Below are 9,266 nucleotides of genomic sequence, written 5' to 3'. Positions count from 1 at the left end.
ACTGAATGCATTAACTCGGCAGAAAAACGTCATATTTGTCTTCGTGTAAAGCAAGTTGAAACCGCCACAAAAAAAAATTCGGACACCTATGCAAGCGCAAGACGAAAATCTGCTATCACGGTAGGCACTTCGCAACATCATGATACCAAAACTACACATGAATGCACCAGTCGAATCATCATTAGCGGAAAATTTCACTCATAGGCATAACTTTAAACTTACCTATAAATTGCAGGCACGCTTATGAAGGTTAGCTTGTTGCTCGTATTTGATTCTATCACGACTCTTCAGTCAGTCGTGGAATATCTAAACAGAAAATTCAATCGTCGATAATCCGCCGGGTCAATGAACGTTAACAATGCACGTGACGTCTCCGCACCGTTGCCCATTTCGAGGTTAGGCGGCAGTGGGCCGACCGGGGGCGGCCGCTGATTGGTCAGAATAAGCGGCCACCTGATTGGCGGAGCGGTGACCGGGCGGCCCCCTGATAGGTCGCCGCCGGCCCGGCCGCTTCAGAATACGCGCCGTCAAACAGTGAAAGGTGTGCTAAATCGATTGCAAAAATATCTGATTATCTCACAGAGAAGGGGGTATCTGGTGCATTCACCCCTTCGGCAGCCTCCTAAATCGTTCAAAATTTGTCGCTTTCCGTTAATTGACAACAAAACAGCAATTTTTACCAGAAAAGGTCTTGCTTTCACGATCTCAGCGAAGCATGAGGTACCCAAACCGGAGGAGTCTGGATAATTTGGGACGATTTTTTTGTAGAGAACGCCCTGCAATGTGCAGTACTCCCTTTCAGCATCAGCCAGTGTACGATTAAGACACAATTAGGCCGAACAATTGGCTGCAAACCTATGCTAATAATCAGCAGTTGCCAAAACACGGACACCCGATGAACAACCAAACTCGGCCGGCCGGTCTCTCAGCCGGCCATACCTATACGCCACAGCTGGTGGATACGCGTCGGGCGGCCGGCGGGGGGGGGGGGGGGCGGGGCAGCGGGAGGGAAGAGCGTATTTGGCCGCGCCAGTTTACGTCGAAAAGCAAATTAGATAAGAAGACCGAACGAAAACTCCCAAAGGGTAGCTTCGAAATCAGAATCCAGTTTTTCACTCGGTCAGTCAGCCCTCGCTCTTCGACAGACATGTGCATGGATTCGAGTGATGGATCTATGATCTCAGACATCAGTGGATCTCGAAGCAAACTGCAGATTAGGATCTATCAGGCGACCGGATCCGGTATGAAAAGTCTGTCCTAGATCTATGATCTCATAGGATCTGATGATAGGAATCAAGAATATGCAGCTATGATCTGAGTGGATCCCACCATGCACAAAATTTGAAACCAAGTTTCCAAGTGTTTCTACGTCAATTAGTGCCAAAAAAAAACTATGGATTGGGACAAACATATCGGAATTTTTATATCGGCGATCTAAGATCAGAGGCCATTTATTCAGACGCTTCCATTCGACTACCATTCGCTCCCCTGGGATTATGACAATTCTCCGCCCATGAGCGTAAACACGATGGGCACGTAAGCGGATAGGGCTTTAAGCCTTTACTGTTTCACTCTGTATGTGAAGGAATGCAAAAGCCAGGCATCGGACCTAACAAAGAAAATGCATGCAGTCTTGATCAACCTGCTTCAAACGGTTATGTACCAACTCCGGCACCCAGCTGCCGGCTGCGCCACAACGAACTCGAAGCGGCCAGAGTAGCGTCGCTCCTCTCCCTAGATGGCTCTAGTAGTACAGCGCCTGAACTCCCGCTGTGCCGCAAGACGCGAGCCCGGGTCTGGCAGCGGCGAACTGTCGCCTTCAATGAGCTTTTGAGCGATGTAGTTAGATATGCAATGCGCAATATTCTGCGATCGATGCAGGCAGGCTAACTCTAAATCAGGCGGTACGAACAGTCGGCTATACCTACGGTACTCGGGCCTGTGTTGAGTTCATCACTTTGATCCTGCAGTGCTGCCTGTTCGGTACAATAGGAAATGCGAGCATCCACACCGTGGCAGTGGACAAGACACGGACCGTCGTACCAGCTGTGGCCACACTGCAGGTCCTCGGGAGTACGTGCCCCCGAGCGGCGACCCCGTCAGCCCGAGGCTGACGCCCTCTGACCAGTGCGATATTGACAGATGACAGAACTGACAGAGGGCAGCCGAGCGGAGAGCGGCGCCGGCCCGACGGCATATGGTGCAGCCGGCACGGCTGAGGCCGATCTATTGGAAACGGGATTTCACAATTCATCCAGGATGGCGAATGACTTGTATGTAGGTACAGTACGGCGAGACAAGCCTAAAATTAAATAATACACGTATGTGTATTTTCAACTGCCTATGTTTTATTCACCGTAAAACAAAATAAACTATTGCTCTTCCAGGGTTACTAATGGTGCATTTATCGATGCTTGAATATTATTCTTTCTGTCTCAGTGACTGCAGAGCGGTGTTTCACTGGACGCTGATATCACGCTGCCGGCGCATTTCGCGACCTGACGTCACAAACTGTGGCAGTGTTGGAGATACGAGTTTGTTGATGTCTCCATGGAAACTCAATTTTACACGTGTGCTGGCAGCGCGCTAGCGGCGGCCGTGAAACAGGACCCCGAGTCCGAGCACCTACTCTGGAGCCGGGCGTGGCCGCCGATGCCACCAGGCCCGCCAGTGTTGCCGCTGCTCCCGTTCTCCTCGGGCGGCGCTGGCAACGTGCCGCCCTGGGCGGGGGCGGGCCGGTACCGGTCCTGGTTAGCCCGGCTCCGGAGCGGTGCACGGTACACCGCTGTATCCAACACACGTACAGCGCGGCGGCGAACCTCCCACGGTGAACCAGCGCCGCGCTCCGTCACCGCGGCTCTCCAGTCTTCCGTGGCCACCCTTCATCCGTGCGGATCCTCTTCATATTCCACCGCCACCGACAGACTCGTCCCCACTCCGTGCCTGGCCGGCGGCGGTGGTCCGCCGGCTCAGCTGGCTGCTCGGGCTGGTCGTCTGCCGCAAGGAGCCCGGCCCCGGCCGGCGCCGGCTCACAGTCGGGCTCCGTCTGGAGCGCCCCCCGTCAGCCGGCTGGGACCGGGCCGCCGCCGGCGACTCGAACCGGAACGGCGGCGTGGGCGAGCGGGCGCGGCCGGCGGCGGCGGGCCCGGCGCTGCCGGCGCCGTACTCCACCCGCCGGGCTGCCGGCGCGCCGGTGCCGCCCTCTAGGGCGCTCTCGTAGTCGGTTCCCGTATCTCATTGCAGACAAACTTGGACGGCACTGGCGGCGAGGGGGCGACGGCCGTCCGGCCGCGGCTCGGTCGACACGCCAGGGCACCGCCGGAGTCGGCCGCTGCTGGCCAGACGTCTGGTGACTGACTGACAGACGTGTCCTGCTGAGGTGAACCGCTGAGCTCCGGCTGGCCCAGCGGCCCGCGGCGCCGGACAGTGAGCCAGCGGGCACGGCCGAGTCTAGCGCCGTCGACACCATCCAGAGCCGCGACACCATCCCTCTGCAGCAGACACACACAGACAGACACACAGTCACAACCTCTGAGAAATGCAGACATATCAGCTCACAGGCCCCCCGTTCGGGCTCTAATGCAGATGACAACGATAATTTCTTAACCGCGGGTGGGAGCTCGCACTGAAAACGAGCCAATAACAGCTACTTCATTTGCGCAACTTCAGTTGGCGGAGCTCGATGGGAAACTTGGGCTGCTCCACAGGTCAGTACCGAGCAGCACAGTCAGTGGAGACAGCACACACCGGACAATCCGGGCAGCGGACTCGGACAGGACAGTAGACTCGGACTGGGTATCAGACACGGACCCAAAATCAGACAGGGGCCAGACAGCGGACACAGACAATGCTTCAAGGGTCTGAATGTCAATGCTTATCATGTCTGTTCATTGATATTCATGCTATATCAGTCGGGAACACTCCATGGAGATTATCAATTTCCATTTAAATTATTTTGGTATATTGGGAGCCCCACTCGATTTCGTTCAAAATCGCCACACAGGTGCCCAACCACCAGACGAAAAACTTCTCATATCCCGCTACGTTTCATAACTCACAGTCTCCGCCCGGTCTCGGAGGGATGTCGCCGCCCTGACCCGAGATAAGCTGCGCGCGCCGCCGGCCCGGTCGTCAGTCGCCGCCGGCGCCGGCCGGCGCCAGAGTCTGGTCAGCTCCAAACACTGTCCGGCCCTGTATCGCAGGGTGTAAGCATCAGATGTGGGAACGATCAATGCAGGGACGTAGAGCACTCACAATGGACTTCACTGCCTGCATTGAGTGACCTGTGACCTTCTTTCGAGACCATGTTTGGCCGGAATCGCGATTCAGCGTATGTCGGCTCGCATTAGCCGCGGGTTTGCAGTCTTTTCTTGGTTTAAAGCGTTCAAACATGAGATATTATGCTGCTCCCATGCATTAGGGTGGGTGTCAAGGTCACCAGAAGGTCAGGTAAGGTCATTGACCTTTGATGACCTTGGTTCACTTTTTCGAGTTTTACATGTTTCTAGGCTAGTTTTTGGAGCTGAATTCGAATCTAGCAACCATTTGAACATTTACTATGTAGCTTTGGTGCCTTCGTAACATGTTACAAAGCTGTCAGAGGCGGTTGCCACCTACTGCAAATACCCGGCAAAACCCTTACTGGTTGACCTGACCTGACCTGACCCGACCTGGCCTAAATGTATGAAGACATCATCTATGATCGTAAATAACATTATATTCGTGATCAGCACCCAAAAAAACCCATAGCAGCCACCATTTACGACGCTCTAACAGGTCCCGATTTTCCCGACTTTTGTGTCATTGACCTGACCTGGAAGGTCAACCGATGACCTAGGACCTTACAATTGGGTATCATCAGCTTCCTCTTGTCACGGGCAACACGCTCGTCTTTTCCGCGAAGCTCTAGCTCGATCAGGGGCGAAGCGGCGGGGGGAGGGGTCCAACGGACCCCTTCTATACGTTCGCGGCTGGAAAAACACCACTAGGGGCGAGGGTTAAGCCAAATCTGAGGGCTTATTTCAGAAAGACCGCTAAAAGAGCAATTGAATGCACTTTTCTGCGACGATGTAGCTCTATTGGTCCCCGAGGTAAGAGCCGGTTTTCGAGAAATGTTGATATATGCAACATTTTACCTTTGATGACCTCTGGTGACGTGACCTTTGACCTGACCTAGAAATGACTAATTACTCCATCTGGAATTTCGGGCGCTCTTTCGAATGCCACTTACTACGTGTCGCTATGTGGCCCAAGAGCCGAGTTTGAAGGGGAGTGTTCAATCAACACCTCCCGGCCCGGCGCGTTTGACGCCGAGCACCGGTCCGGCGCGGGTTGATGTTTGGCTGCTACATCCAAAGTCGCAAAAAGTCGCAAAAAATGACTATTGGATCTTGTAGTGCAATGAATCATTGACATGTAGCGAGATTTTCGAAGCGGTACTCTGCGGTACTTTTTTTAAAAGTCTATTTGTGTGTGACATCAATTATGTGAAATTATATTTTCGTCTTTAAATCTTTGCGGTGCGAATACATCAAAACCAAGTAAGAGTTCGCCATTTTCAAGTGGTTATGTGTGTTCTGCAGACCCGGAGCTATCGTTTGATGTATATAAATGTGGAATTCCTCCTCAAATTGTGATTGTTTTCGTGGATCAAAGACACGTTGTCGAAGAGTGCGGGGGACGAGTTCGGTCCAAACGATTCCGAAGTTCGTGTTTAAGCTGAGTTTTCGCCATGAAATAGCAATTGTGTTGGAAAACAAAGACCACAGCAATGTAGTATGATCATTTTTGAACAAATTGGTATAGGTTTCATTGCACATCCACAAAGTTCGATTTTTTACCCATGTCGTGCTAGACCTGGCGATCGGCCCAGTGTGCGCCGGCCGGTCCTACCCCCACACCGGCCGGCGTGTGACATAGGTAACGGCGCCGTCACCCGGCGGCCGCCGTGGGCGCGGCGGCCCCCACGGCGCCGAGCCCGGCCTGGGCAGCGGGCGGACGTGCCGCGGAGGAGCACCGGTCGGCATTTACAGAGCGGCACCGCCTGCCCTCCCTCCCCAGTGCCGTCCTATCGTCCGCTCTGCTCCCCGCCCAGCGCCCACTTCAGTCCGCCCAGCTGAGCCACGGCGCACAGCAGAAACGCCGCTCTGGGTCCTACCCTACCGAAAAAGGGAAATCAATCTGAATTGGCTCCAAACGGATTTACACTGTCCCGTCTTTCATCATAACGGCAGTTTAAAATGGATGGTGTTGTATGCACTATTTAATGAAATTATGAGATATCATGGTTCGTAAGGTCCGCCGTCGGTTCCTGCGTGTCGCTGCCGTCAGTCGTCTGCGCTCGGTCCGTCAGCCCTCCGTCTACCACCACCCCCCCGTCCGTCCGTCCGTCTACCCCCCCCCCCCCCCCGCCGGCAGCCATGGACGCCCACCTGCAGTGCTGCTGATCGCCCTGCTGACCTCGATGGCCTACGAAAGCTCCGCCACCGAGGGTATCTCGGCCGGCACCGCGCTGGCCATCGTCGTCGCCGTCATCGGCCTCAACGTCGCCAGTGTGGCCGGCTTCAACATCGCGCGCTCGTTGGGCGGTCGGCGCGGCGGCGGGTACGGCGGCCACCGCTGGCAGCGGGCCGCGGTCGCGCCGGCTCCCCTGTGCCCCTGAGCCGGCGACTCGCTGAGCTGCCGCCGCGCCTGCTCTACGAACTGGAGGCTGCCGAGCACGCCCAGTTGGCGTACGACGAGCGGCTCATCCACGGCGTGTTCAGGGGCTGTCTGGTGCCGGGCCACAGCGCTGACCACCTGGGAACACGGGGGGGGGGGGGGGGCGGTCATAAGGCGCTCTTGTAGGACAATGCAGGGGATAACAAACACGTGAGTAACAACTGGTCGAGGTGCTGGTACGGGGTTGTAAGTGACCACTGTTACATGTGTTAGCTGAATACTGAGCCCTGCGTTATTTAACAGTAACTTCCCAGCATGGCATAGTGACTCGGCATTTCCTGCTGCTCACGCACTGACGTACTGTTCTGCCGCGCTCTGGCCTGCTCGTCCGGTGCTCTGCGCTCCCTGCTGATCCCCGCTCCGCTCCGTCGACAGGGACTCGCCGGCGGCGCCCCAGCTGGCCCGCTATACCGCGGCCGGCGGCGGCAGCATGCTCGTACGCCCGGGCCGCGCTGTGGGTGCTCGAGCAGCCCCTGGAATTCACAAGTTATAATGCGTCTGTTGGGTTGTGGCCAGAGGTGGAGATCTCGGGGGGGCGGGGGGTCAGGACCCCCCTGAAAACGAATTACTGCTATGTAAGTCAATGGTACTGCATCCAGCCCGCCTCCATCTGCCTGGACCCGCCGCCCCCCCCCCCCCCCTCCCTGACATTTTGACAGATCTCCACCCCCGGCTGTGGCCGCTCTGCGACAATCTAGAGCTCGGCGACGCGCAGACACAACAGTGTCTACATCATGCATGTCATCTGAGACACAATTTGCCTTTCATAAGTTGCGTTTACAGCAGTGTTGGTGGGAGATGTTCTTCAATGTTCCAACCATAATAGACGTATAAGCCGGAGCTGTTATAACAGACTATGTCTATCTCATAATGGAGGCAAAATATGACACGCGCCGAGTTATCATAGAACTGATAAATGCCGAGCTTAAGCCAGCAACCATCAATCATTACATCTGCCATGCCCTGCTCAATGCTCCATACATATATGTGGTTAAGACAACAATAGTTTTGTGTAAGCAGACATTCACTACAAGTTTATGACAATGTGATTCAGGTTGTATGCTTTGGAAATCCTGTTGTAATAGGAGTAAATGTTCAAAGCCATGCCTTCCCTTAAGGCGCATTTACAATAAAACATACTTCACTGCAAGGGATTGAATGGAAATGAAAGGGCATGAAGGAACACACTGGACTGCTAGCGACAGTACCTGAGAACATGAGCAGGCCGCCCACCTGGGGACTAGGTGACGCGGCCAATCCTCTCCTAGTCGTCTCGCACACCGGCATTGGCACCTCAGTCCACATGCCAGCCCAGGCAAGGCCCACAGTCCAAAGGCGGATGTGAGCCTGGAGGCTTCAGTTGGCTGAGCTCGACAGGAAACTTGAGCTGCTCCAGCATCAGAGTAAGAGCCTGCAGATCGGCAGAACAGGGCACTGGTCAGTACCGAGCAGCACAGTCAGTGGAGACAGCACACACCGGACAGTCCGGGCAGCAGACTCGGACTGGGTATCAGACACGGACCCAAAATCAGGCAGGGGCCAGACAGTCGGACACAGACAGAACTCAAGGATCAGAATGTTAATCAAATCAGGTCATTGATATTCATGCAATATCAGTTGGGAACACTTCAGGGAAATAATCAATTTCCAAAGCTGACACTCAAGTAGCCGATCAGAGCAGTCAATCTTTTATTAACCCCAGGTATGTGACAGCATATTATATAGCATGTGACCTATTCCCCATGAGGCAGTGCGGGATTAACGTAAGCCCAGGCTCCACTTAACAATTTTCCCTGCGTTTTTATAATAATGTGAGAATGAGATGCAATTCACGATCCCAGAAAATGTATATCTAGTGCAAACTGATGCCTAAGCCACACTGCCGAAATCTCATTGCTAAATGTCACAATATCGCTCACGCATTATCGCAGAAAAGTTCAGAACATTGATCATTTTTGCATTATCGCGATATATATATTGATATCCAGGAATGATGACTATCCTCACACAAGACAGGATAAATGGAGCTATCAAGTAAGCCCAAAAGCCATACCGGAAATGATACAAACACTACCTACTTTTGAAGTGGATAAAATGAATTGTTTTGGAGTCTCACGAAACATATTTCGGATGACGCATCACACAAACTAACGCACAAGGACTGTGTTCAAAAGTGTAAGCGGCAGCTCCGCAAGCACTTGTTGACTTATTTAAAGCATACTTACTATCCATTCGCCATAGCATCAAATAGGCGTTACGAATTTCGAACACTATCTGAGTGCGCCGAGTTTGACGACATTTAGGACGATAGGTTACGATTTTCAGCTGATTGAAATAATAAAAAGCGAGAAAGCTTAACTTTAAAATAAACTCAACTCATATTATTTTTTTTTCAAATAGAATAGAAAAAAAATATTTAACAATTACTGGGAATAAAAACTTAAATGGGTTTTATGATCTGCATGTAAAGCATTCTGCCATCTAGCGACACTTTGAGTAACTAAAGCTGAAAGGTGCTGCTGATGCTGATGCTGATGATGTGGTCG

At 53.3% G+C, this 9,266-nt stretch overlaps 2 long non-coding RNA genes across 2 annotated transcripts; both read right to left on the bottom strand.

The window, feature by feature from the left end:
* Positions 1-3,374: 3,374 nt before the first annotated feature.
* LOC122376120 lies at positions 3,375-6,612 on the bottom strand. The gene is made up of 3 exons (XR_006255538.1): positions 6,432-6,612; positions 4,059-4,191; positions 3,375-3,491 (listed from the first exon to the last, which is right to left on the bottom strand). It is a non-coding gene; the product is annotated as an uncharacterized LOC122376120 (long non-coding RNA).
* A 342-nt stretch (positions 6,613-6,954) lies between these two features.
* On the bottom strand, positions 6,955-8,793 carry LOC122376121. Its single transcript, XR_006255539.1, has 3 exons — positions 8,728-8,793; positions 7,929-8,131; positions 6,955-7,193 (listed from the first exon to the last, which is right to left on the bottom strand). It is a non-coding gene; the product is annotated as an uncharacterized LOC122376121 (long non-coding RNA).
* Between the last annotated feature and the right edge of the window lie 473 nt (positions 8,794-9,266).

The sequence above is a fragment of the Amphibalanus amphitrite genome, unplaced genomic scaffold (genome assembly GCF_019059575.1).
Source record: "Amphibalanus amphitrite isolate SeventyFive unplaced genomic scaffold, NRLGWU_Aamphi_draft 002024F_arrow, whole genome shotgun sequence".
In the NCBI taxonomy this organism is placed as follows: domain Eukaryota; kingdom Metazoa; phylum Arthropoda; class Thecostraca; order Balanomorpha; family Balanidae; genus Amphibalanus; species Amphibalanus amphitrite.
This window is presented reverse-complemented; position numbering and strand designations above follow the sequence as displayed.